The 25,977-nt window shown below is 42.7% G+C and overlaps 1 long non-coding RNA gene across 2 annotated transcripts; it reads left to right on the top strand.

Moving 5' to 3' along the window:
- Window positions 1-1,336: 1,336 nt before the first annotated feature.
- Window positions 1,337-25,602, top strand: LOC122206300. Of its 2 annotated transcripts, none has more exons than XR_006196404.1 (3): window positions 1,337-1,423; window positions 6,901-7,038; window positions 25,242-25,602. It is a non-coding gene; the product is annotated as an uncharacterized LOC122206300 (long non-coding RNA). The 2 variants fall into 2 exon arrangements; XR_006196403.1 differs by lacking the exon at window positions 25,242-25,602 and adding an exon at window positions 12,174-12,375.
- Window positions 25,603-25,977: the final 375 nt, after the last annotated feature.

The raw sequence follows: 25,977 nt of genomic DNA, 5'->3' as shown, positions 1-25,977 counted from the left end.
CTGTCTGGTCAGCCTGCTCGGTGTCAGTTCTATAAAAAGCCTCCCTGACACTCCCACCAGAACCCATCACATGAGTGTGAAGCAGCATTTCTGTGCAGATCACCCAACCACACCCAGTGTGAAGAGTGTGACTAAAGCCACACACCCACCTCTTAAATGGCCAGTGTGGGAGGTCAGTATCCTTGTGATACTGCCAAAAGGACATCTACCACAGCACCCAGGCAGTCAGAAATGACAAGACCAAAAACCCGCACCCCCAGACCATGGAAAGAAATGTGGTAAATGCTGATTCTAGCAAAGCTGGGTGTTCTATGACAGGCCTTTTAATTGGAAGTAACAGAAAACCACTCTAACTTAGGAACGAGGTGGGGTTTATTTTAAGGATATAAATCTGTCTCAAAAAACCTTGGATCAAGAAGTACATCCAAGCTTCCCAAAGAAACAGGAACTGAAAAACATCAAAAGTCTTTCCAATCTCTCTCCTTCCCTCCCTCCCTCTGCCTTACCTTTCTCCTCTGTGTGCTTGACTGTCTCTCTCTCCCTGCGTACCCCCCTCTCCTCGCCGGGGTGGAGCAGGTCGCTAAATGGCCACGTCTCATCCCCCCTCTCGTAGGAACATCTAATTTAAACCTCCAGCATCTTCATGTTCCAATTAAACCACACTGAAGGTTATGATTGGCTCAGCTTGTCCACCTCTAGGCCAATCAGTTGTGATCAGGGAGGCGGGGCCACTTGGTGAAAACATGGCTGCCAGGACCCACCCCCCCCCCCCCCCCACCACGCTGGAAACAGGGGCAGGGTAACACACAAATGTCTGAAGGTCTTTGGCCATGAAAGGCAATATGTAGGTGTAGAAACACTTCGGCCAAGTTTTCTGTGATTTTTCTTACTTGAATATTTCTTTACATATTAAACAATATACAGAAAGACATTCTATGGTATTAACATTTTCTACATAGTCTAATGTACATAAGATCTAACTGGTAAGACACAGCTGCTGAATCTGAACATTACTATCATTTATTAGTAACCATCATAATAACAGGGAAGAAAAGCAATTCAAGCAACTGGAGTTAATCTTCCCTATCTTTCACCCCACAGATGAACCCAGGTCACTTAATTCTCCCCAGCTGAGTATGCAGCTGACATTTAGTGAAAGAAGCATAAAAATGATTTCTGGCTATGTAGGTGTGTTTCATGAAAACACTCTTCTTCAGCAGCTCCTGACTTCAAATGAGAACTCCAAGCATTCGCAGGCATGTTTAGTGCTTAATACATTTAAGAAAACAGAATAGAAGTTATATGGTTTCCCTGGAAACCTTTTTCTAAAGAACCTTGCACATGCACCTTCTCAAGAAGCAGGTGCTGCTGCCTGGGGATTCTTTCCTGCCGGCTGCCCCCTGCTATTCATTAAAAGGTCAAGGTGAGGGCTCTTCAGCTCTATGAGCAATGGTTGGGCTTATTTTGCTTACAGTTATTTAGTATCAAGTCTCTCTTTACTACCTGGTTCTATTAGAAAAATATGCCCAGGTGGCTTTTGGCATATTTTAAAAGCATTTGCAAGCATTAGCTTATCAAAGGGAAATGGAGAAAGTCCCATCGTGTGTATCAGAATGGGTGATGTATCAGTCCCAGGGCCTTTATCAATAGCTGTGACCTTTTAGAGTTTTGGGGTAAGGTTACCAAAAAAAGAACAATCAGGCTTGAAGAATTTTAGGAAATTACTAATACCTCGATTCCCAAAGAGCCATGGGAGCTAGGTTGAGCATGATTCCTGCCTAGCTTAAAGGGATATATTATAAGCCACCAGCTTATATAAGTAACCCTTTCTTCCACTGCAACATTTCACCATCCTCCTGTTTCCTCCCCCTCCCATCTCCATAACAACCAGGGCTGTTATCAGAAAGAAATCAGCCTGCCTCTTTGACTTTTGTCTCTAATTTAGGGATGCTTATCTTGGGAGGTCTACTTTATTTCTTCCTTGGGAACTCTTAACATTTTAAGGCATCAGTTCAATATCTGGGTTTCAAGATCCTCCCCCATGTCCAACATCAATAGAGCAGATGAAAATCAAACAAATCACACCAGGAAAGGGATATCATTCTAAGATATGGAAGAGACTGCATGATTCTATTTAATAGATCAGGACAGGCAGTGCAATTATAACATTGACCAGTCTTGTATAGGCAAGAGGAAAAAATATTAGCTAGAACAGCACCTACTCTGGACTCCCCGGCAAGGCCTCCAAAACAGCGCCCCCATTTCCACTTGAAGTCATCCTCAGCACTTAAGATGCCGTGAGGTCACGGCCAGAAGTACCCAATCTACTTTCAAGATAATGTACTTTCTCTTTCAATATGACTATCATTTATGTGCCAGACACCTTGTGAAATCTTTGGAATTCAGAATTAATAACACACTATTCCTTCAGAGAAAGGGTAATTAAGTCTCCCACCTGTATTTTCTTCTGGCTCACATTTAGGGCAATATCATGTTCCCTAATTAATCTGAATAAAATATTAGATGTGAGAAACTTTCTTGAATTGCCTGGCCTTCTAAATGTTTTATACCACAAGAGCTCAAGTTCTTCAAATGTTGATCACTGATGAATGATTCTTATCCTTCCTGGCCTTTGCTCTTCTTAGAAGGAAAAAGGAGCTAGAAATCCAAACTGACATAGGCTTTGTGTGAACAAGAACTACCATCAGCTCACCTGCAAAACTCAATAAAGGCTTATCATTTTGTTAGTGGGCCTGCCATTTAAATTCAACCCTCTATTTCTGCAAATAACAAGTGAAATACACTGTTGATTGGTAACTAACACAGCATTTCCTTTTCCTCAAGTTTCCTGGAACTCTCTAAAAATGTTATATTTATCTTATATTTATCAAATATGTAGGGCATATTCTGAATGCTTATAATACTTTGTCTTCACCAAGTACATCAATTGACTTGAGAATATTTTGAAGTTACGCAAATCTGGATATAGAAACTGCAGAATAGAATTAAAGATTTCAGGATGCCTAACTAATTGGACTAAATAATCACATGAATTATATTGGGACAACTAGAATTACTAGAATCTAAATGTACTCAGGTTAAAAGAAAATCCTCCCACGAACTTTCCTGAGACAGCCATAAAATATGCCATGGACACTTGCAGATCTAACATCCAAGAGCCCAACTATTGAAGGGCAACTCTGAAGGTCCATGGTAGGTACTAACTGATCATTTTTTGTAGAAAGGCCAACTTTGAACCCAGCTTTGAGGCTCATGTGAGGACTTGAGGCACTTAGCTAATGAGTCTTCTGACCCATCTTATTCAAATCTCTACAGTTCTTCTGGGTGTACATCAAAAGCATACACAAGTGCAATGTCAGTGCCACTTGTTTATTGCTTTGCATGTTTAGTGGTTATCTGTGCTATGCTTTTGTAGTTAGAAATATGTTTATTCCCATGTGCACCAAAAATTAGTGTGTGTTAGTCATTAGAAATTCTTTAGTGATGGGGCACCTGGGTGGCTCAGTTGATTAAGCGTCCGACTTCAGCTCAGGTCATGATCTCACGGTTCATGGGTTTGAGCCCTCCATCAGGCTCTGTGCTGGCAGCTCAGAGCCTGGAGCCTGCTTCAGATTCTGGGTCTCCCTCTCTCTCTGCCCCTCCCTTGCTCTCTCTCTCTCTCTTTCTCCCTCCCTCTCTCTCTCTAAAATAAATAATTAAAAAAATTCTTTCATGAGGAAATACAGGGAAAATCCCTTTTCTCATGGACTTACACTGCATAGTGAGGGCAGACAATAAACAAATGAGATAATTACAGACTGTAATAAGTGTAATTAAGAAAATAAACTAGGTGATGTGTTAACAGTATTTGCAGGAGGACAACCACACATAGATGGGTCAGGAAAGACCTCCTAAGAAACTGACATCTGAGTCAAAACTAGAAGGAAGAGAATTAGGGTGCTGGTACTTAGTTAATTATTAGCTGTTGCCAGAGAAAATTAAGTACATATAGAAATAGACAATGCTATTGGTATAGACAATACCTGTTCCGGGAGGTATACTTAAGCACCAAAAGCCATCTATGGGATAGATAGGATATGCTTAAATGCCTTTGCATTATGCAACTGCTTTTTTTTTTTTTTAATTTTTTTTTTAACGTTTATTTATTTTTGAGACAGAAAGAGACAGAGCATGAACGGGGGAGGGGCAGAGAGAGAGGGAGACACAGAACCCAAAGCAGGCTCCAGGCTCTGAGCCGTCAGCCCAGAGCCCGATGCGGGGCTCGAACTCGCGGACCGCGAGATCGTGACCTGAGCTGAAGTCGGACGCTTAACCGACTGAGCCACCCAGGCGCCCCAATGCAACTGCTTTTTGATGAGATATTTCAGTCCTCAGGATGAAACAGAGACACTTCTTGGGCTATAATGTGTTATTTCATTAGGACAATCTATTTAGAACAAACAGTATTTTTTATAGCTGTTTTCTGTTGCCAGTATAAGTGTTACTTTAGATCAAAAGTGAATCAGGGGCGCCTGGGTGGCTCAGGCGGTTGGGCGGCCGACTTCGGCTCAGGTCATGATCTCGCGGTCCGTGAGTTCGAGCCCCGCGTCGGGGTCTGTGCTGACAGCTCAGAGCCTGGAGCCTGTTTCAGATTCTGTGTCTCCCTCTCTCTGACCCTCCCCCATTCATGCTTTGTCTCTCTCTGTCTCAAAAATAAATAAACGTTAAAAAAAAAAAATTAAAAAAAAAGTGAATCAAATGTACAAAATCCAGTTGTATTTCTATACACTTGCAAGGAACAGTCTGAAAATGAAATAAAGAAAAAATTCCATTTACAATAACACACAAAAGAATAAAATACTTAGGAATAAATTTAACTAAGAAGGGCAAACTTATACTCTGAAAACTACAAAACATTGTTGAAAGAAATTAAAGGAGATCTAGATAAACATAGACGCATCCATATACATGGATCAGAAGACAGTATTGTTAAGATGGTGATACTCCCCAAACTGATCACAGAATCAACACAATCTTCATCAAAATCCCAGCTGGCTTTGTTGTAGAAATTGACAGGCTGATCCTAATATGGACATGCAAAGGACCCAGAATAACTGAAACAATTTCAAAAAGGAAGAACATGGTTGGAGGATTTCCTGATTTCTAAACTTACCACAAATGTACAGTTAATGAAGACCATGTGTTACTGGCATAAGGACAGACATATAGATCAACGGACTAGCATTGAGAATCCAGTCTGTGAATGGACAAAGGATCTGAATAGACATTTCTCCAGGGAAAATTTTAAACAGTCAATAAGCACACAAAAAGATGCTTAATAACATTAGCCATCAGGAAATGTAAATCAAACCCACAATGAAAGACCACTTCCCACCCAGTAGGATGGCAATAATCAAAAAGAGAATAATGAGGCTGGTGAGGATGTGGAGAAATTGTAACCCTCATACACTGATGGTGGGAATGGAAAATGGCTCAGCTGCTTTGGAAAAGTCTGGCGGTTCCTCCAAAGACTGAACATCAAGTTACCATTTGACCCAGCAATTCCACTCAGGTATATACCAAGAGAAATGAAAACCTATATCCATATAAAAACTAGTGCCAAATGTTCATAGTAGCATTATTCATAATAAGCAAAAATTAGCAACAACCCACGACTCACCAATTGATGAATGAATGAATTAAAATGTACAATGGAATATTATTCAGCAACAAAAAACAACGAAGTACTGATATATGCTACAACATGGATGAACATTGCAAACACTATGCTAAGTTTATGTCAAAGAAGCCAGTTACAAAAGACCATTTATATTAAATATCCAGATTTGGTAAATCTAAAGAGACAGAAAGAAGATTAATGGTTAGAAACCCTGGGGGTTGGGCTGGAGGCTAATAGTGGGGGGGGGGGGGCAGGGGGGAGGGAACTAGGGGGGAGGTTAACTGTTAATGGTCATGGGGTTTCTTTCTGAGGTGATGAAAATGTCCTAAGATTGCTTGTGATAATGGTTACACAACTCTGTGAATATACTAAATTGTACACTTTAATGGGTGAATTGTATGGTATGTGAATTATATCTCAATAAAATGTTTATATTAAAAAAAAGTCAGAAAAAAAAAAGAAAAGTAAACCAGAGACAATACCAGGAAACCTTGGTGCTCCTATCAGAAGATCAGAAGAGTCAACAAGAATTTATTAAGGCAACTTACCTACCTTGCTTTTAGGTACAACCTCTGTGTAATAACACTTGATGAAAATCTGTTGTTTTTAAGCCCTCACGTAAAGGAGCATCCATCAGGCACTTCAATAAACCTTTCCAGTTGCAACATCAACTCTAGGAATCAACAGTCTTTTCTAAGACCAACCCCATGTTAGATTGTAGGCCAAGATTAATATCCCTTGAGGAAAAAAGGTTAATATAATAATTACTGTGTTTCCTATTTTTCTGGGTGTTTCTTTCTATTCTAGAACCAAAACCCTGGTGCTAATATACTATGCCTCTGCTTTACTGGTCCCATATCAGGCTTGGTTCCTTACTGCAAAGGCTGAGTGGAAGTCTCACATCTTAGTTTAGGACAAGAGTGGTGCTGTATAAATGAGTTACTTTCTCCCTGCTTTCATTTCTCCCTGTTGTTATTTCTAAAATGAGATAATCTGATCCTATCAATTTCATAGGATAGTGTGTGATAAATGAGCTTAAATATAAAAGGAAAAGTATAACCCAATAACAATAGCATCATTTAAAAAACAGTGGTAAGATATTGATTACTCTTTTACAGTTTTGCCAAACCAAATGTCCTTTTGTTTTTTCTGAGGGTGCTTTTAAACACCTTAATTTAAAGTTCTTAAATACTCTTTGCTTGATGCCTTATGTACTTCAGTATCAGCAGATTTTTAAACACACCACAACCTTATGAAAATCTGAAATACAGCGGCTGAAGACTGTGAGAAAAAGAGCTACAAAGACAATTACAAAGAGCTCTCCAAGAAGGCGGAAAGGAGGAAGCAAAGTGGGACAGGTAAGAAGTAATGAGGCTTTTAATTTGGAGCTCTGCCAGTTTTTCTCTCTTCTACCCAACATATTTAGACCAGGCTAGGACAAAGGTGGGGGTTGTGCCTCGGTGGCACAGTCGGTTGATCATCCAACTCTTGATTTCAGCTCAGGTCATAATCTCATGGTCGTGAGATCGAGTCTAGTGTCAGGTTCTGTGTTGAGCGTGGAGTCTGCTTAGAATTCTCTCTCTCCCTCTGCCCTGCTCATGTGCTCATGCTCTTCCTCTCAAAACAACACCACCACCACCACCACCAACAACAACAAAACCCCAACATATTACTATTAGATTGTCTTCAAAGCTGCCCTAGAGAGTTCTGGCTGGGCTATCTTTCATCTTGAAAGTTCAATAATGAGGGGTGCCTGGGTGGCTCAGTTGGTTGAGCATCCGACTTCAGCTCAGGTCATGACCTCACAGTTTGCGAGTTCCAGTTCCATGTAGGGCTCTGTGCTGACAGCTGGGACCCTGGAGCCTGCTTCAGATTCTGTGTCTCCCTCTCTCTCTCTGCCCCTCCCCTGCTTGTGCTCTTTCTCTGTCTTTCAAAAATAAATAAATGTTAAAAAAAATTTTTTTAAAGAAAGTTCAATAATGAAATAATTATGTATTACTTTAATATATATTATTTTAATGCAATAAGAGATTGTCACACTAAGATAGCCTTTTTCCCAGATTATGTTGTGCTTACTATGTGCTTATTTCAGAGTTTTTTGTTGATAAGATCCTAATTTTTCCAAGATAGGGAAATTTTTATCTATTGAAAATTTTGTCAAATGAAAGTTTGTTTTGGCACAATGATTATTAAATACTATATGAAGCACCATGGGGGTTAAGAATATAACTTAGACACAACTCTCAAGGACCTTAGAGTCTAATGAGGTGAAAAAGGGCACAAATAACTTTGACACAAGACAGAGCAGGACAAGTGTCATCCATCTGCATTGGTATTTAGCTGGTGATTTCCAAAGCTTTCCTTCTGTCTTTAATTCTCAAGGACTCCTAAGAATATGAATAAAATGCAAATAATAAACAATCATCTAAATATGAGGTCTTCTAGGGGCACCTGGCTGACTCAGTTGGTGAAGCGTGGACTCTTGATCTCAGGGTCATGAGTTCCAGCCCCATCATGTAGAGATGACTTAAAAATAAAATCTTTATAAAAATAAATAAATACATCAATACATAAACAAACAAATATGAGGTCTTCTGCTCACAGTTCTATATCATTTCATCCAGTGTGATTTCCTGTTAAAAACAACACTCAAGTCTTCTAATGCTCTAGCATTTAGATCTATTTTCAGTGGGAGATTTACATCCTATAACAGAAAGAACAATGATAAGCTGGAAAAGCAAAGGAAGCTTTCAAAAGTAAGCCAGAGAACCTGATGGAAAACTATTTAATTCTTTATGATTTTAAAAGACCCAGGTGTTTCTAGATTCCCCCAACAGTTGAATTTCCCTGCAGACAGCTTTCATAAAAATACAAGTAACACTAACACCTTAAAATTCACTGACGTTATGCATAAATATTTGAGACATTCAGAGACAAATGCAAAACTCCAACTCCCTTTCTACACCACAGAATTAATGGAGTGTTCTCTTAAAACAAACAATGAGAGTTACAGAAAAACATTTCCTTTTAGGAGATGGTTAAGTGGGGGAGGGGAGAAAAGATCATTTTAAGAACTCAGTCCTCTGGGTGTGAATGCCATCTATTTTCAGCGTATGTCATATCCATTATATTTTTCTCTTCTTCCTCTAATGCTTCAACTACTTAACCCTAGTATCATACCCACTATTAAACCGGAAAGTTTAGTCTTTGATTAGGCCAACCAGATAAGCTTGCTGGTGAGCCAAGCAAATCTAGTGAACCTCTTAAATATTTTTTAGGTGCCCTGGTATGGCAAAAATCCCTGATCCCATATGAATCCATGTGTCTTTTACGGCGGGTTGATTCTGCCCCCAAGAAGTTTTGTTTAAGTTCATTTGCTCATATTCAGAACCCCAAAGAAGACATGGGTTTATGGTCCAGGATCAAACATCAAAGGAAACAGAGAAAGCACTGCACACATGATATCATTTGGAGGATGTACCAAACCTAGCAGCCATGGTGCCTGCCCCACCACAGTCCAGCCTAGGGAGCTCTGTTTTGTTCTAAGAGACTGTGACCTCACCGGACTATAGCTGAATATGAGCCAGTCCATAGCTTGGCTGGTGACCCTTGACGGAGCCTGGTATGGAAAGTTGATGAGTCCTTCTCTTGAAAATGTAAACTAAGAAATGTTGAGAACATAAGAGAATAAGCACCTTACTTTCTCAGTTTCTCATATCCATAATGGGAATGGTAATAAAAGCATTTATAATATAGCAGAAATTAATCAGTAATAAAGCATTTAGGATAAGATCCAGCACTTAATAAGCATGCCGTAAACACATCATCATCATCATCATCATCAACAGTTGTCTTCTACTCAAAAACCTTCCATGAGAATGTGTGCAATAATATATGTGTAATAAGCTGAAAAATAAAAGTAATGAGGGATGACTAGCATTACCAGATATGAAAATTAAAAATAAAGCCACTTTAAGGGCACCTGCATGGCCCAGTCAGTTAAGTGTCCGACTTCAGCTCAGGTCATGATCATGCGGATCATGGGTTCCAGCCCCCCATCAGGCTCTCTCACAGAGCCCACTTCGGAGCCTCTGTTCCTCTCCCTCTCTGCCCCTCCCCTGCTGATGCTCTCTCTCTCAAAAATAAACATTAAAAAAATATATTTAAAAAATAAAGCCACAATAATAAAGGATTCATGCAGAAAGAGGCAGATATAAATTGTTCCTGAAACTGACCCAAATACATATGGGGATTTAGTGTATGATAAATGTGGCATTTCAAGTTAGCAAAGAAAATATATATTACTCAATTACTAATAAGTGTTTTTGGCACAAGAAGGCAGCTATTTGGAAAAATAAAATAAAATCTCTAACTCACATCTTATATCAAAATAAATTCAAGGTAGGTCAAAGATTTAAATCTAAAAATTGAAAGTAACAGTAGAAAAAATATGGGTATTTTTATAACATTAAGGGATGTCTTTCTAGGATAAAAAAAAAAGATTCTGCAGGATTGCTAACTGTAATTAAAAGCAAACGTTTAGGGGCGCCTGGGTGGCGCAGTCGGTTAAGCGTCCGACTTCAGCCAGGTCACGATCTCGCGGTCCGTGAGTTCGAGCCCCGCGTCAGGCTCTGGGCTGATGGCTCGGAGCCTGGAGCCTGTTTCCGATTCTGTGTCTCCCTCTCTCTCTGCCCCTCCCCCGTTCATGCTCTGTCTCTCTCTGTCCCAAAAATAAATAAAAAACGTTGAAAAAAAAAAAAAAAAAAAAAAAAAAAAAAGCAAACGTTTAGGGGGGAAGTTGAAAGCAAATGTTTAGGGCAAAAATATTATGAGGGTCAAAAGCCAAATAGCAAATAGAAATATCTACAACACAAATGAAAGTGTAAGGACTAATTTCCAGAAAATACAAAGAGTTCTTCAAAATCAGTAAGAAAAGAGCTACACTTCCAACAGAAAACTAGACAAAGAATCTACAAATGGTTAATAAATATAGGGAAATATTCAATTTATTTATAATTAAATAAATGTACATTTCAAACAATTAAATATCAATTTACAACTATCAGATTAGCTACTTCATTTATAAAAATCAGTGCTGTTGAGGATATGGGAAAAACAATTCAATTTACTGCTAGTTGGAGCGTAGACTGTGCAGTGGTTTTAAAGGCAATTTGATTATATATTTTCAATTAGAAATGTACATTCCTTTTTACTCAGAAATTCTATTTCTAGATACTTGGACAAAAATCCAAGAGTATGTATAAATATGTCATTGCAGTAATGTTCATAAGAACAAAATACTGGAAAAATCTAAACAGCTATTAATAAGGTACTGGTTAAATAAATCCTGTACACTAGAATACTATACAGCCATTAATAAAACCACGGGTAGATGTGTATATTACATGTACTATCATGAAAAATGTCCAAGATGTATTTTTAGTGGTAAAAAAAAATGACAGAAAAGACTGTTTAATATGAATCCATTTATGTGTTTTAATATCAATATAAATATACATCATATGCCCCATTTATGTGTTCACATGTACATAATATACATACATATTAAAATACATAATGGGGCATACTGTACACATATAAATAATAAATTAGTTATATTATGCATATATCTATAAGTAGTAGTGTGTGTGTAAAAGTGGTGGTGGTGGTGATGTTTGTATACACTTGAAGAGTGTGTGCCATACCCCAAACTGGTAATGTCTGGAGTATGGAATGGGAAGGGAGGCAATCAGGAAGGAAATAGAGACTCTTTTCTCTTTTCTAATGTTTATTTATTTATTTTGAGAAAGTGAGAGAGAGTGGAGGGGTGGGCAGAGAGAGGGAGAGAGAATCCCAAGCAGGCTCCATGCTGTCAGCACAGAGCTGGACTTGGGCTCGATCCCATCAACTGTGAGGTCATGACCTGAGCCAAAATCAAGCCAACAGAACCACCCAGCTCTGTTGCCCAGCCAACAGAGCCACCCAGATGCCCCAGGAAAGAAATAGAGAATCTTTTCTTTTTATTCCTATATTACATGTTTCTGTGCTGTTAAAGTATTTTTATAATGTGTGCATTACTTTTATAATTTTTAAAACTCATAGAAATTAACTTCTTTTTTAAAAAGCCATGCTATGGCTCTCTGTAGCCAAAAACAAAGCACAAGTCCTTAGCACACCAAAGGCTGCCATGGTTTATTTCTAACATACCTTTCTTTTCAGCCTCATCTCCTATAATCAGAATTGCCTTGCTTCCCTCTTTTGCCCCCCCCCCCACGCCCCCTTTGTTGGTAATTTGTCTGTCTGCTCTTAGATCCACTCTCTGCCCTTCTCCCTTCCCTCTACATCACAAGAAACTACATTTCCCAAGCAACTTGAGTGGAGTTGATCAGAGGGAGCCCTGGCAGGATGTGGAAGGCAGGAGTTGGGAAGAAGTCAGAGTATTTCTCCTTTCTCTGCTTCAGATCACCATATCTAACACTGACTGTGTCCCCAGGTGCCATGGGACATATTCTTCTTTCATGGACATATTGTGATTCCAGTTCCCACAAGATGGTCCCAGGTCCCAGGCTCTGGTAACAGCACTCTTTGTCCCACCAGCCCTAGGAGAGGGAGCAGTTCCTGCTGGTGCTAAACTCTGAGCTGCCTCATCACCTCTGCTAGAACGTCCTAACTCTACTATCATCTATGAAACCAGTTCTCTGCATTAAATTTCCTTTCGAAATACCTAAAGGGCTTTGCGTTTTTCTGGATATACAGAGAATGGTGCCCTATGCCCTGTTCCCACAGTAATAAAAAACCACACCATCTGCCCTACCTTTCTTGCACTAAACATACTAAGTACTGCTATGCCTCTGGGCTTTCATTCACATAGCTCCCTCAGTCTGGAATGTCATCCTTTCCCCTTTCAGCCAGACCTCGCTCATCCCCTAAGGCTCAGCCCAAAGTCTGTCTTCTCCAGGAGCTTTCCTCTAATTCTCACACATATTCACCCCCAGTCTGTATTCCAATCTCATCTAGACAGCAAATGGGTAGCCCAATGCCCTTTGTGTCAAGTATTGAATAAAACACCCTAGGGAAACGCTCATCTTAAGTCCATCAACCAACACCTTATTGGTCATTGGGTTATCTTTGTTTCCTACTTTGAAAGGCTGAGAGGTAGTCACGTAATCATAGAGCCTTTTCTGACCACCCTGTATCAATACTTTCCCTTCTTTTCCCAATTCCCATCCTACCTCTACCTCTTTCCAACCACTTAGTGAACTTTCACTTTACATTCTTACTAGAATGTAAAAGTCATGTGAGTAGGAATTTTGTCTGTTTTGTTACCTGCCACATTCTGATCACCTGGAATAGTACCTATATATTGAATGAACAAATAGATGAATGACCATGACCTTTGCTTTGGGTGATGGAAGGCAGGGGAAGGGATGAAAATCATTGGGAGGAAGACACCAATTTTGTCTCTAGACTCATATGACTTTTTCTCTCTAGCTTAGAAAGCTCTGGCCTCACTGGCATTTCTCAGATTCTTGGACCCACTACAATTCACTAAACTGAAGCTCCTTTTCATCTTTAGATGTTAGTTTGAATGTTTCCCATTTTCTCTCCCCCTTGTATGTTTCCTTCCTAATGTTTGATTCTTGATTTCAGCTCAGGTCATGATCTCATGGTCATGGGATCTAGCCCTGCATTGGGCTCTGCTCTAGGTGTGGAGCCTGCTTAAGATTCTTTCTCCCTTCTTTTCTCCCTCTGCTCTCCCTGGCTCACACATGCACATGCACACACTCTCTCTCAAAAAAGATTTTTTTTTGTCATGTATTGATTCTCTCTTTAGACTATTAGATCCATTTGGGTTAGGGCCATGTATCCCTAAAATCTATGCCTGGCACATAATAGGTACTCAGTGGAAAAAAATGCAAAGAATGTTGTTGAGTGCACCAGGAACAAACCTTGCTTCAGTTTTAATCAAGGTCTACTAAGTTGAGCACCATTTAATTACTGGGGCCAAACCACAAAATAGAAAATTCCCTAGCAGTCATACTAGGAGGTTTCTACTTACCCCAGTTGTATTCACACTAGAAAGCCCCACCCCCACCCCCACTATTCTATTTGCACAAGTGAGACCCTATTCATCAAATGCCCCTATTTAGGAAGAGTTGTATACTACAGCTGGGATCGTTCTGTCAACCATTGGCTGAATATACACAAATAATGGGGAAAGTACTCTGAAGATACTTAGAAGATGCCCTTGGGCATCTCCCATGTGATCTGCATTTGCATTGATTGCCAAAGACAATTTCAAGCTAATTTTATTAATTTCAAATAAAGACTTGTAATTTTATGTGGGGGACATGGCATTAGCAGGAATTCAACTCCCATTCTTTCATGAAGCCAAAGATTTAGCTTCTATCACTTCTTGGCTTTTTGGCTAAGATTGAGTGTAAAGATGTAGCTTCTGAGACCATACGTATATTCCATTATCAGGTTTTAAGAGAAATGAGAAACACACTGAATTTTTTGCAGCTTAGCCCCATATTCTGAATCTGTTTTTCATTCCCACTTAGCTTGCCTTGTTAAAAAAAAATTATAAGTTAAGATTTCTATGTTTACTAATTTCATCTATTACCGGTACAATCTCCAGAGCTAATAGTGCTGTTCTTCTTCCCCATATTACATGAGCTCAGTAACAATATATTTGAATATACATGGCAGACATTCAATGCTTAATAAATCTTTAACAAAGTACTGTTATTTGCCAGTCATTTTGTTTTTATGAAGAAAATTGACAATGACATTTTCATGATTTTGTAAATAATGCATTCTTTGCTGGGTAATCAGAATGCCAATAAATTCCCTTTGGATTTTTTAAACTTTTTAATGAGTTCACTTTTGCATTCAGGTGCCTTTTAATACCTCCTTTCTCTTCAGTTTGGTAACAAATGGCTGCACATTCTTGCTCCAGTTCAGCAACCATTCTTTTTAAAGGCAGGGCAAGTCAAAGTAGAGTCCTGTGTGTCCTGCCCCAGCGTGCAGGTGCATTTGCAGAAACCAACCCCCAGGGGTCAGAATTCACAAACTAGAAGTGGCCTCAGGCTTCATTATTAGCTCAAGAACCCTCAGCGCTTTTAATCTGGAGAGTAACCTCTTCTCTGTTGTGAGAGAATTGGGATTTTCCCCAAAGGATCTTTGGCTTCTCTTCACCTCCTGATAGAGGAGTCGGTCCAGATGACAAAGACAGAAGACATGTCAAAATCATCACGAGTAGGCTAATGAACCTTTTGTATATCGCACAAAAATGCTCCTGACTTGACAATTTTGGTAGCTACTTTAAGTCTTTCCTAATCCTTTAACAAGGAAGAACATTCTTTGCTGATGTACCAACTTGGAGCAAATAGACCCTATGTTCACACTGACAGAATTCTTCCTCCTTGTTATGAGACTACTGTATGTATCTTCTTAGAAAAAAACATGTTTTTAATATATTTTTTAAAATTATAATTGATAAACACTTCAGAAAACCATCACAGGAGTACTCACAGGAGTACATTTGTATGTGACATCAGTTACAGAGCGCAGCAAAGGCAAACAGTTGAGAAGGGCTTAATGCTTTAAATGTTCATGGTATCAAAATTTCTCATTATCACTTACTACCTCTTGGTGGGTATTCCTGTTAGAAGGTGAGTTTCTTCTTTATTTAATTTTATTTACTTATTTTGAGAGAGAGAGAGAGAACATGCCAGCAAGCAGGGGAGGGGAAGAGAGAGAGGGAGAAAGAGAATCCCAAGCAGGTTCTGCGCTGTCAGACGCAGGGCTGGATCCCACAAACCATGAGACCATGACCCGAGGGGAAATCAAGAGTTGGACGCTCAACCAACTGAGCCACCCAAGGACCCTGAGAGTTGCTTCTTTAGACTGGAGTAGGAAACCACTCCTTTGGGAGGAAACACAAGTCCCAGAGTGTCCCACATCCCAGGTGACTTCACTTTTGCTCATGGAAGGACAAAAAGTAGGCTGCCATGGGTGGATAACCACCGGGCCAAGGCACCAATGTGAACCCAGGTTTCCTTCCACTACCCTCTCTGGACATTACCAACACTGCAGACCCCTCTGATTGTCTATCCCCTTCCCCATTCTGCTCAAGTCCTATTTCCCACCATTCTCCTTCTTATAGTTACCTATCATGCCTCAGTTGATGGTAAAACAAAACAAAAACAAAACAAAACAAAAACCACCTTTATTATTCTCAATCTAATCAAAGAGGTTCCCTGTCTTCTGTATCCTCTACCTTCCTTGCATGAAGGGAAACTCTGCTCTCCCAGAGACTACTACTTGTCTTCAGTCATCTGGAATAGAGGCTGCTGTGTATTTTCAAGCTCTGCGTATGTGCAGAATTCTCCCGTTTGCACTTCCGGGTCATGAATACTTCCCTCAGTCCCTCACTGTCATTCTCACCTCTGACCTCACTACACATTCGCCTCAAACTCAGGCATGTGTGGCATCACTTTCTTCCAGAGGACTTTCATCTCTGTGCAAAAGACCATCCATAAACCACCCTAGTTTCATAGTACCTTTACCTCTCAAGACATCGCCTTAAGTTTAATTGCTCCCTAGAATTGCTCCACCTCTGAAATCTTAGACTCAAATACCCACCCCCTGACCTCATCCTGTTCTTCCAGAGCATCACAATACTGCCACACCATTCAAGCAAACTGGCACCTCTAGTCCTGAATCTCACCCACTCTCTCTATCCTGTCAAAACCCTCTTTTCTCTTCCCCAGACCCCATGCTCAATCTCTTCACTCTTTTACCCCTTGACCTTCTACTACTATTTCTAATGCCTCACAGGTGTGGGCTGCTTACCTTCCCCCAGCTCTTCCTTCTTCTATTTTCAGGTTACCTACTCTTTTAACTGCTACTGATAAGCTGATGCTTCCCAAATATCTATCTCCAGCTGGATATTTTTCCTAAATTCAGGAGGAGGCACATAGCTGCCTGTCTCTCGGATGTTTCCATAAATACTTGCAAACTCAGTTTGTCAAAACTGAGCTAACCATCCCTCCCCAATGGTTAGGATGGAAAAAGTGATCCTCCTCTTATATCCCCATCTTCATGAATGATGCATCATGTACCTGGTCTCTCAAGTCTAAAGTTTTCTTTTTTTTTTTAAATTTTTTTAATGTTTATTTTTGAAAGAGAGAGAGAGCAGGGAAGGGGCAGAGAGAGAGAGGGAGACACAGAATCCAAAACAGGCTCCAGGCTCTGAGCTGTCAGCACAGAGCCCGATGCAGGGCTCGAACTCATGAACTGTGAGATCATGACCTGAGCTGAAGTTGGATGCTTAACCAACTGAAATACGCAGGTGCCCTCCTAGTCTCTCAAATCTAAAAACCAAGTCACTCTAGACTTCTCTCTCTTCCTTAGCCACATGCATCCTTTTAATCACAACATTCAATCAGTTGTACTTATTCCCGAGTGTCTGTGGAATCCTTCTATCCCAGATCATATGAACCCTATTCATTTCCTACTGGAGTCTGGCATCAGGATTCTTTACCACCTAAGGTGTACCATTAGCTGATGCAGCTCTATTCATCTTGTGTCTCCATGAACTTCTCACTAACCTCCTTGCCTTAACCCCTCCCATACTACCTTGACAATCCAGGTTACACACTGCAGTCAGTAAACTTTCTTTATAAAACAGAAATCTAATCAAGTCTCTCATTCTTAAAATCTTTCATTGGCTAATCCGAGCTTTCAGAATAAAATCCCTATATCCTAAGCATTCATGAATTGGATTCTCTTGGCCCCATCCCTACCATTCCTCTCCCTTCTTTCTACCTCACACCCTATTCTTAGGTCCTCCTGGGCTACATTCAGTTCCCTGCATGTGCCAAACACTCTCATGTTCTGGTGCCTGTATCAGTAATGATGATGCTGGCAGAAATAGAACTCACCTGGGATGGTTCAAATGAAGGCTCCTGAATGAAAGAACCAACTTCAAAGGTATGGGAAGGGTTAAGTGAATCAAGAAAGGAAATTGGATTGCCCATAGACTAGCAATGGTGGGAAGCCATTACCACCCTGGGGCTGAAAAGACAAAGGGAAGAAACAGAGACATCAGAGCTCAGGGAGAGCTGAAGCCAGTGGGGAGAGGATTATCCCTCTGGAAGTATAGTTGTTGGGAGATGCAGTGATCCTCTGGTACGATGTATAACACTTAGCACAGTACTGTTCACACACCATTGTGGCAGCTCTTTCCCCTGTCTGGCTTCTACATTTTCAGAGGACATAGACTTTCCTTGCCTCAGCATGTCCCAAACATACAGAGCACAGTATCTGGCATATACAGAGGGTTCAACAAATGTTTGCTGAATTAATGAGCAAATAAACTGATCCAACTAGTTTCACATTTTTCAAAGTGGAATCTGAAATCAGTGGGTTTACAGGCAATAGTAGAATGGAAGGAAAGTGAGAATTCAAGGCAGAGTCTGGGAAATATGTTTCTTAAGATAAGAAAAGCACCACTGTGTTAGGCTCCTTCTGTCTCCAGGATTAGGTTACCCTGGGGTGCACTTTTCTCTTAGTTCCCCAAAAAAGTGATACTAAATTAAAATGAAAATAACAATTTGCTGAGCCAGCTATTTAATGGCAATAATGAGCAAGAACCCTCTGGGGTGCCTGGCTGGCTCAGTCAATGGAGATTTTTACTCTTGATCTCGGGGTTGTTAGTTCAAGCCTCACATAGGGTGTAGAGATTATATAAAAATAAAATATTTTTTAAAACCTATAATGCAGAAAGTGAGATATGGCATCTTTCTTCTCTGATGCAAGAAATGAAGCATCCATGGGTATCAATGAGATTCTCAAATACAGTAAGACAACTGGAGCCAAGAGAGGGGAAATCAAGTTTAACAAAGAGTGAACAAACCTGTCTTTTCCATACAGGTGATGCATGGAAATGACAGTGGGTTGTCCCATAAGAAACAGAAATAAGTTGGCTCTCTGAGAGTAAATATAAACTAACACTCAATGGAAGAGACTGGAGATAAAGCTGCTACCTCTTAGGACTACAATATTTGACTGTAATGCAATTAGTTTATCTTAATAAATGTGTGACTTTGAAGCTTGGGAAAGGTGTGCCAGCAAGCAATGTCTAGAGCACAGACAAGCAGGGCTGAGCTTGGGAACCTTGAGAAACTCCCAGTTCTGAGAACCTGAGGACCCAAGGACTTTGGACCAAAGTGAATTCGCTAAGATGTGACGGCTATTAGAAGTCAGGCTGATCTCTTCTAGACACATCTGCTATGGGCTGAATCGTGTGCTCCCCAAATTCATATGTTGAAGCTCTAAACCACGTGTGTATCTGAAAATGGAATCTTTAGGGGGTAATTAAGGTTAAATGAGGTCATGGCAGGTCCTAATTCCAATAGAACTGTGGCCTTAAAAGAGGAAAAGAGAGAGTGAGAGAAAGAGTGCGATCTCATGTGAGACACCAGGACAGGACACAGAGAGAAGGCAGCTGTCTGCAAGACAGGAAGACAGCTTTGCCAGGAACCAAATCAGCTGGCAAATCTTGATCTTGGACTTCCCAGTCTCTAGAACCATGAGAAATAGATTTCTCTTACTTAAACCACCCAAGCTGTGATATTTTGTTGTGGAAGCCGGAACAAAAAGAGACAGCACCTGGTATCAACTTGAGCTCTATATATTGAGGTTTTTTTACTCTCAAACAAAGGGCTTTCTCATGCAAAATTCGGAGTTTAAGGCCAAAACTTAAAGTCAGGGGACCCTTGATGGACCACCCTCTGTGATCCTCTATTTTGTCCTCTGTAAAATGGGATTGACAATCCCTGCTCTGCCAGCCTCACATCACTACTGTGATAATCAGGGACATCAGAGCACTCTGCAAACCCAGACGTGCCTCGGGACACTCCAGGATCCCACGATCGACCCTGCCCACCTCCCTGCCCAGAAGGGAGCCACACATTATGAGTATTCGCTCCTGGTTTTCTTGTTTAACCAGAACAAAAGGTTGTTATAATTCCTGCTTGGAATAATTAAATGGGGAAGCATTGAGAAGCAGCAGGAAAATTTCAGGCAACTTATGCAGGGAAAGTCTCAGGTCAACCCAGGAGGGAACCTTGGAAAAACTGAGACAGGGAAAGGAAGAGTAAAACAAATGTGCAGCTTAAAGAAGAAAAAGAGCCAAAAAGCTAAGAGAACTCTGGCTTCTTATCCCAAGGCAACCGTCTGTCCCATGAGCAAATGTCTGTTCCAAGGGGAAGAGGGAGACTTTTTCAGAGGATGGCATCTTCTCTGACTGGGGGAGCGGGGGGAGGGGAGGGAACCTGCATTTTGAGGTGTAAGTAGGACAAATCACTTGTACTGAGTGTGAGTAAAAGCGAAAGCAACCATGAGAGGAGGAAGGCTCACAGCCTGAATTTGAGCTAAAGTAAATTCTGTCAAACATGATTAAATGCACATAACACTCAGAGCAAAAGCAGAGGTTCCCACGTGGGCCAAAACTCCAGTCTCTCACCAGAGGAGCCAAGACACAAGAGTGCTCCCATCACGCACCTGCCCAGGGGGCCCTGGATGAAGCAAAGCCGGATGGAGGGTCTGGTGACACGGCAGACTGGGTAACGCCAGAGAAGGTGAAACCAGTGGGAGCATAGGTCAGGGCATTGGAGGCCCATGGGAGGCCAGGGACTGGGGAGGAACATGAGCAAACAGGAAAGTAAAAGTCATCACACATGTGTTCCACACCCCCCACCAGTTCCACTGCTTACAAGTCAGGCTCTCCAATAATGCACTTCACCTTTGGGGACCCCAGTTTGCTCCTCTATAAGATGGGGTCGATACAGCTGGCCCGGCTTGCCTTCCGGGGTTGTTGGAAGAATCAAAAGAGTTGTAAGAGAAAATATTTCATAAACAGAAGCAAAGCATCCACCTAAGCAGGGTTCAGTACAGGTACATCCCCAGAGCCCCTGTCCCCTCCAACAGAAGCATGCTTCCACATTAGGTCAGAGCCCCCCCTGGGACCTCAGCACTGTGCTTGATGGAGCACATGGCTTTCTTCCCGGCGAGCTTGAGCTGAGGCACAGCGTGGCACGTGGCAGCCTGTGGTGCACTTTTCTCTCCATCTTCTCTTTTCTCGGAGCCTTGCCCAGCAAGAGCAAAATATAAAACCTCTAGAGTCCTGCTCTCCCCACCCACTTCCTCCTGCTCAACTCTCTCATCTTCCTGCCTCCCCATCAACGGCGGCTCTCATGGAAAGTGGGCCTGCCAGAGGGTGTGCCGCACACCCCGCTGCCTCTACCTTTGAGTGCAACAATACATTGCTTCTGTCTCCTGCCAGTGTGGGGAACGTCCCTGCCTCAGCCAGGATGGGGCAGGGAGAGCACTGGGGATCATCCTGTCATAGTCCAGTGAGGCACCCCAGACCCACAGGGAACTTTCAGGGGCCCTCTCTGAGCTCCCTTAGGGGCACATAGGCAGCTGGGTTGTTACACAGGGTTGCAGAGGAGGCTGTAGTGCTGCCTGGCATCTCCTCTGCACCCACCTACATTGTGGCCCCTTGGCACCCCACCCTGGGAAGGCTCTCCCCAGTCCCTGATCCCTATGGGTCCCAATGCCCTGACCTGTGCCTCTCTCAGCCTCACCTTCTCGTGGCCTCTTGCTCTCCCACCTTGAAAACCCAAATATGGGATGCCTGGGTGGTTCAGTCGGTTAAGTATCCGACTTTGGCTCAGGTCATGATCTCACAGTTTGTGAGTTCAAGCCCCATGTGGGGCTCTGTGCTAACAGCTCAGAGCCTGGAGCCTGCTTTGGATTCTCTGTCTCCCTCCCTCTGTCTCTGCTCTTCCCCTGCTCATGCTCTCTCTCTCTGTCTGTCTCAAAATAAACATTAAAAAAAAAAACTAAAGAAAATAAAGGAAACCCAAATAGGAGCCCAGGCCTTAGATGAATTCAGTCACATAGGGCTCACTTGGTTTTCTTTCTTCCCCCCCCCCCCCCACCCCCTTTCTTGGGAATAAAAACTTCCCTCTGTGTTCACCATCCAGTTTGGCAGCACTGTGTTCATAAGAGTTGACTCACCAATAAGTTTGCTCCTGATGTCCTGGTCTTAAGCCCCATCCCCAGGGCAGGAGATGAGTTCCCATCTACTGGTGAGACGGTTGTGTGCTGGAGAGGAAAAGGGGGCCTGAAGGCCACTCCACAGTAATGAATGAATGTCCTATTTGAGCTTCACAATCAACAATGCCCTTTCATGCCTACATTATTTTATTGGAACCTGACAACAACCGTATTAGGGGGGTTGTTCAGACTGGAATTATGGAACTCACAAAGGTCAGATAACTTGCCCATCAAACATCCAAGCTGGTTAGAGATGGTCCTGGAGCCTAAGCCCACTTCCTCTGACTACGCCGCTCAGCAGAGTGCCTCTCTGTGGTGTCTGCTGCCTTCCGACCTCCCTCCTACACAAGTACTAGAACACAGGTTACTGCGGGGGTGCAGGCCCTGCTTGCTCCAGGAGTGGCTGCCTGCCCGCAGCCACAAAGCCAAGTGGGCAGGAGGAAAGACAAGAGAGCAAGAATGAAGCCTCAGGATGAATGCCCGTGGGGGCAGAGATCTCTCTACTTTAAGAGTTGGCTGTCCCCCAAATGCACCACAGACTGCATCTTGCTGGCTGTCACAGAGCAGCCTACAGGAAATTTCCTCCCAGGTGAGTGAGAGGAGACTCCAGCTAAGCGCTCGACTTTGTGCACATTGGCACCACCTGGAGAGCTTATTAGAAATACTGATTGCCTGGATGCCCCTAGAGCAATTGAATCAGATATGGCTGAGACAGGGGCCTCGGGATCCGTGTACTTTTACATGTCCCCGCGTGGTTCTGCTGCTCAGGATGATTTAGAACTGTTGGTGTAAGTTCTCAAATGAGCGAGACACAGACCTGGAATGATAAGAAAGGTGCATCACGGAATGGGGGTACACCAAAATTGAACCAGTATCCTGTCACCACTCTTCCTTTCTCTCCTCAAAACATTTATCCCCTTTTTTAAAAAATGTCTGGATCCTGCTTGGGTGTCTCTAAACGTCATGAGAGAGTGCTGGTCTGTTCAAGGCTCTAACTTTCGGCAAACCCACTGCCCTGCCTGGAGTCCCAGTGCCCAAGAAGCACAACACCCGTCACTGTAGAGCCTACAGGTTGCCCAAAGCTACTTGCAACGCATTCCTCCTATTCCAAAGGGCCCCTCGGTGATGGAGAGGAGTGGCAAGAAGCGGTGGCTGGCCAGGCCAGAGAACCATGGCGACATGAGGCACTGTCTGTACTGAGGCTCCAGCTATAGCTCAGCACTTGGCTCAGCTCTGAGCCAAGCTTCTCTCAGACCCATACTGCTTACTGTCTCCCTGAGGCTAAAGCAAGTAGCCCCTGTATCCAATGCTATAGTAGGAAACACCCCCAGAACCTGGGATCCAGCTTAATCATGACTCTTACCACCCCAGGGAGCCCCATGCCCAGACCATATCCAGGAGCCAGGACTAGTAATGGTCTTCCTGCGTGGATGGGGAGTAAGGTATTTAATGCAGGAATATGCACAGTTTTCTCATAGCATATATGATACAAAGGGAGAGGATAAATGCTCTTATACCTGTTTCAATAGTCTTCACAACATCCTGTGAGATAATAATGATTATCTGTTTTACAGCTCAGGTAGCCCAAGAAGGACACATACCCAGGACCTAGGAGGCAATAAATGCAAAAGCAATTTTTAAAGTTTAGTTATTTATTTTGAGAGAGAGAGAGAGAAACTGGGAGAGGGAGGGAGAGAGAGAATCCCACACAGGCTCCATGCTATCCGTGCAGAGCCCGATGTGGGGCTCGATCTCACAAACCATGAGATCATGACCTGGGCTAAAATCAAGAGCTGGGTGATTAGCCAACTGAGTCAGTCAGGAGCCCCTAAATGCAAAAGCATCTGTATCATGGCCTCAAGCTTGGGGGATGAGGTTGTTGACTGCTCATCAATGGCAAATCCTTACAGAGAAGTAGGTGCTACAGAAATTCCCTGAGGCCTGGTGCTAATTAAGTCCAAGGGGGACCACTATTCAGCTGTAAAAAGAATAAAGTACTGATCAGTGCTAGAACACAGATGACCTTTGAGAACATTATGTTAAGTGAAGAAAGCCAGTCACGAAAGGTCACATATTGTATGATTCCATTTATACAAGATGTCTGGGATAGGCAAATCCATAGAGACAGAATGTATGCTTCTGGTTGCTGGGGCTGAGGCCAGGGGTGAATGCTGAGTAAGTGTGAATGGGTATGGGTCTCTTTCTGGGTGAGAAAAACGTTCTGGAATTAGATAGTGGTGATGATTGAACAGCTTTGGGAATATACGAAAAGCCACTGAATTGTACACTTTTTACAGTATGTGAATTGTATCTCAAAAAAAAAAAAAAATCCAAGGGTGAAGATCTTCAAAATCTGGAAGCTTCCCAGGATTCTCTGAAGCTCCTAGAATAAGTTTCACAAGGTGCCTTAACTAGTAAGGGGCGAAGCCAAATGTACATTTGACAAAATGTAAGCCAAAACCTGTCTGGTTCTGCATAGCCTGGTTCTCATCAGTCCAAGGTCAGGTTCAGTCAGCCCCTTAACTCACCAGCATTGTTTGTTAGTGCAGGCCGCCAGCTACTTCCCTCCTGACATCTCCCTCAGGTCCCCTGCCCTGAGGAATCGGGGCTGGGGTCTGCACAAGATGGGACCAGAAGTGCGTACAGGCAACGTGGACCCACAAAGCCTTGTGGGTAGCTGTGAGCTGGGCCGGTGCCACCCTGGAGGGCTTAGGGAAACCTAGAGGCCCAGGGAGAGAGGTAGACAAGGCTTCTGCATGACCCCAGTACCCCGCACAGTGTCCCACCCACACTTCCTGAGCTTCAGCTCATAAACGCTATGAGACACCAGGTCTGGCGTCTGCAGTGGCACCTGCAGCTGAACACCAGAACAATCTGCCTTAGGAACGGCAGCTCCACTCTCCCCTCAGAAACCATCCAGCCTCACCTCCCTGCTTAGCTCAGTCACCTCCAGAGACCCCGGTGCCCAGACACCCATCATTACCCAGAGGCTCATGTTCCTACATTTGGGCCTTCATACTGCCTGTTCAGTCTGTGTGGGCCCCTCTTCCCCAATCATCCTTGAATCTGACCTCTGAATGAAGCCTATGGTGATCACTCTATTTTAAATCACACACACACACACACACACACACACACACACACACACACACAGAGGCATGTGCTCCTCGACCTCCATACTTCTCACTCCCAGCTCATCCTTCTCTACCTACCTTGGACATCATTTACTTGGGTATGACTTTTGTCAATTATTTTCCATTTCTCCCAGCTAGAACATAAGCTCCACCAAGTGGAAATCTTTGTTTCATGGGCTGATGTAGCCCAACTGCCCAGAACAGTGCCTGACATGTTGTAATGCTCCATAGCACATGCAGAGTGACAGAATTAGTAAATCTGCATTTTGTTCTGTATGTCCCTGATCTATCAGGCACCCAGCGAACCACCACATGCACCTAATTCCCTGAGCACCCTGGGACGCCAGCTCTGAGCTCAGCACCGGTGCCATAATGTCAGACTTTTCCAAAGTCTCTTTTACCTCTTCCTCTCAACCCAAGCCTGCTCTCTACAGAGAACATCAGCATCACCTAAGAACATCGCCTCCCCTGCTGTCCTCTTACAAAGACGTGATTTTTTTTCTCAGCTTAAATGCACCACCCCAGCGTCTCCTTCCCTTTCTAAAGGAGCACGCTGACTCTGTTCCACTGTTTTCCTGCAGCTCCTTCTTTCTTTTCTTTGAAGTGCTTGTTATCAAACAATGAAATTATTGTTTTGTCCTTTGCCTGTTTGTGGACTTTCTCCCTCTCAAATATGAGCTCCACCAGGACTGGAGCACGTGTGTCTTCTTCACTGCCTTGTCACTAGCACTTAGCACACACGATAGCAAAGTAGTGAACATCTGAGGAAGGGAGAGAGAGATGAAGAAGTAAGGGGACAGTGGACATCAATATTTCTCGATATTCAAAGGGCAAGGTACAAGATCTGCTAAAGAGGCTCTGATAATGGAACCTTGGTGTGGAGAAAAGGGGGGTCCTGGTCAGCAGGAAACAGGAATGGCTAGAGCCAAATCCAAGCCTGTAGGCATGCTCTCTCTCACTTGCTTGATTAAGGGAGTCACAGTGGCTAACCCCAGGATCCACCTTATGAACACAAGGTGGCAGCCAGAG

This window comes from Panthera leo, chromosome A2 (genome assembly GCF_018350215.1).
Source record: "Panthera leo isolate Ple1 chromosome A2, P.leo_Ple1_pat1.1, whole genome shotgun sequence".
In the NCBI taxonomy this organism is placed as follows: domain Eukaryota; kingdom Metazoa; phylum Chordata; class Mammalia; order Carnivora; family Felidae; genus Panthera; species Panthera leo.
The sequence above is the reverse complement of the archived record's forward strand: the minus strand, read 5'-3'. Positions and strand labels throughout refer to the sequence as shown.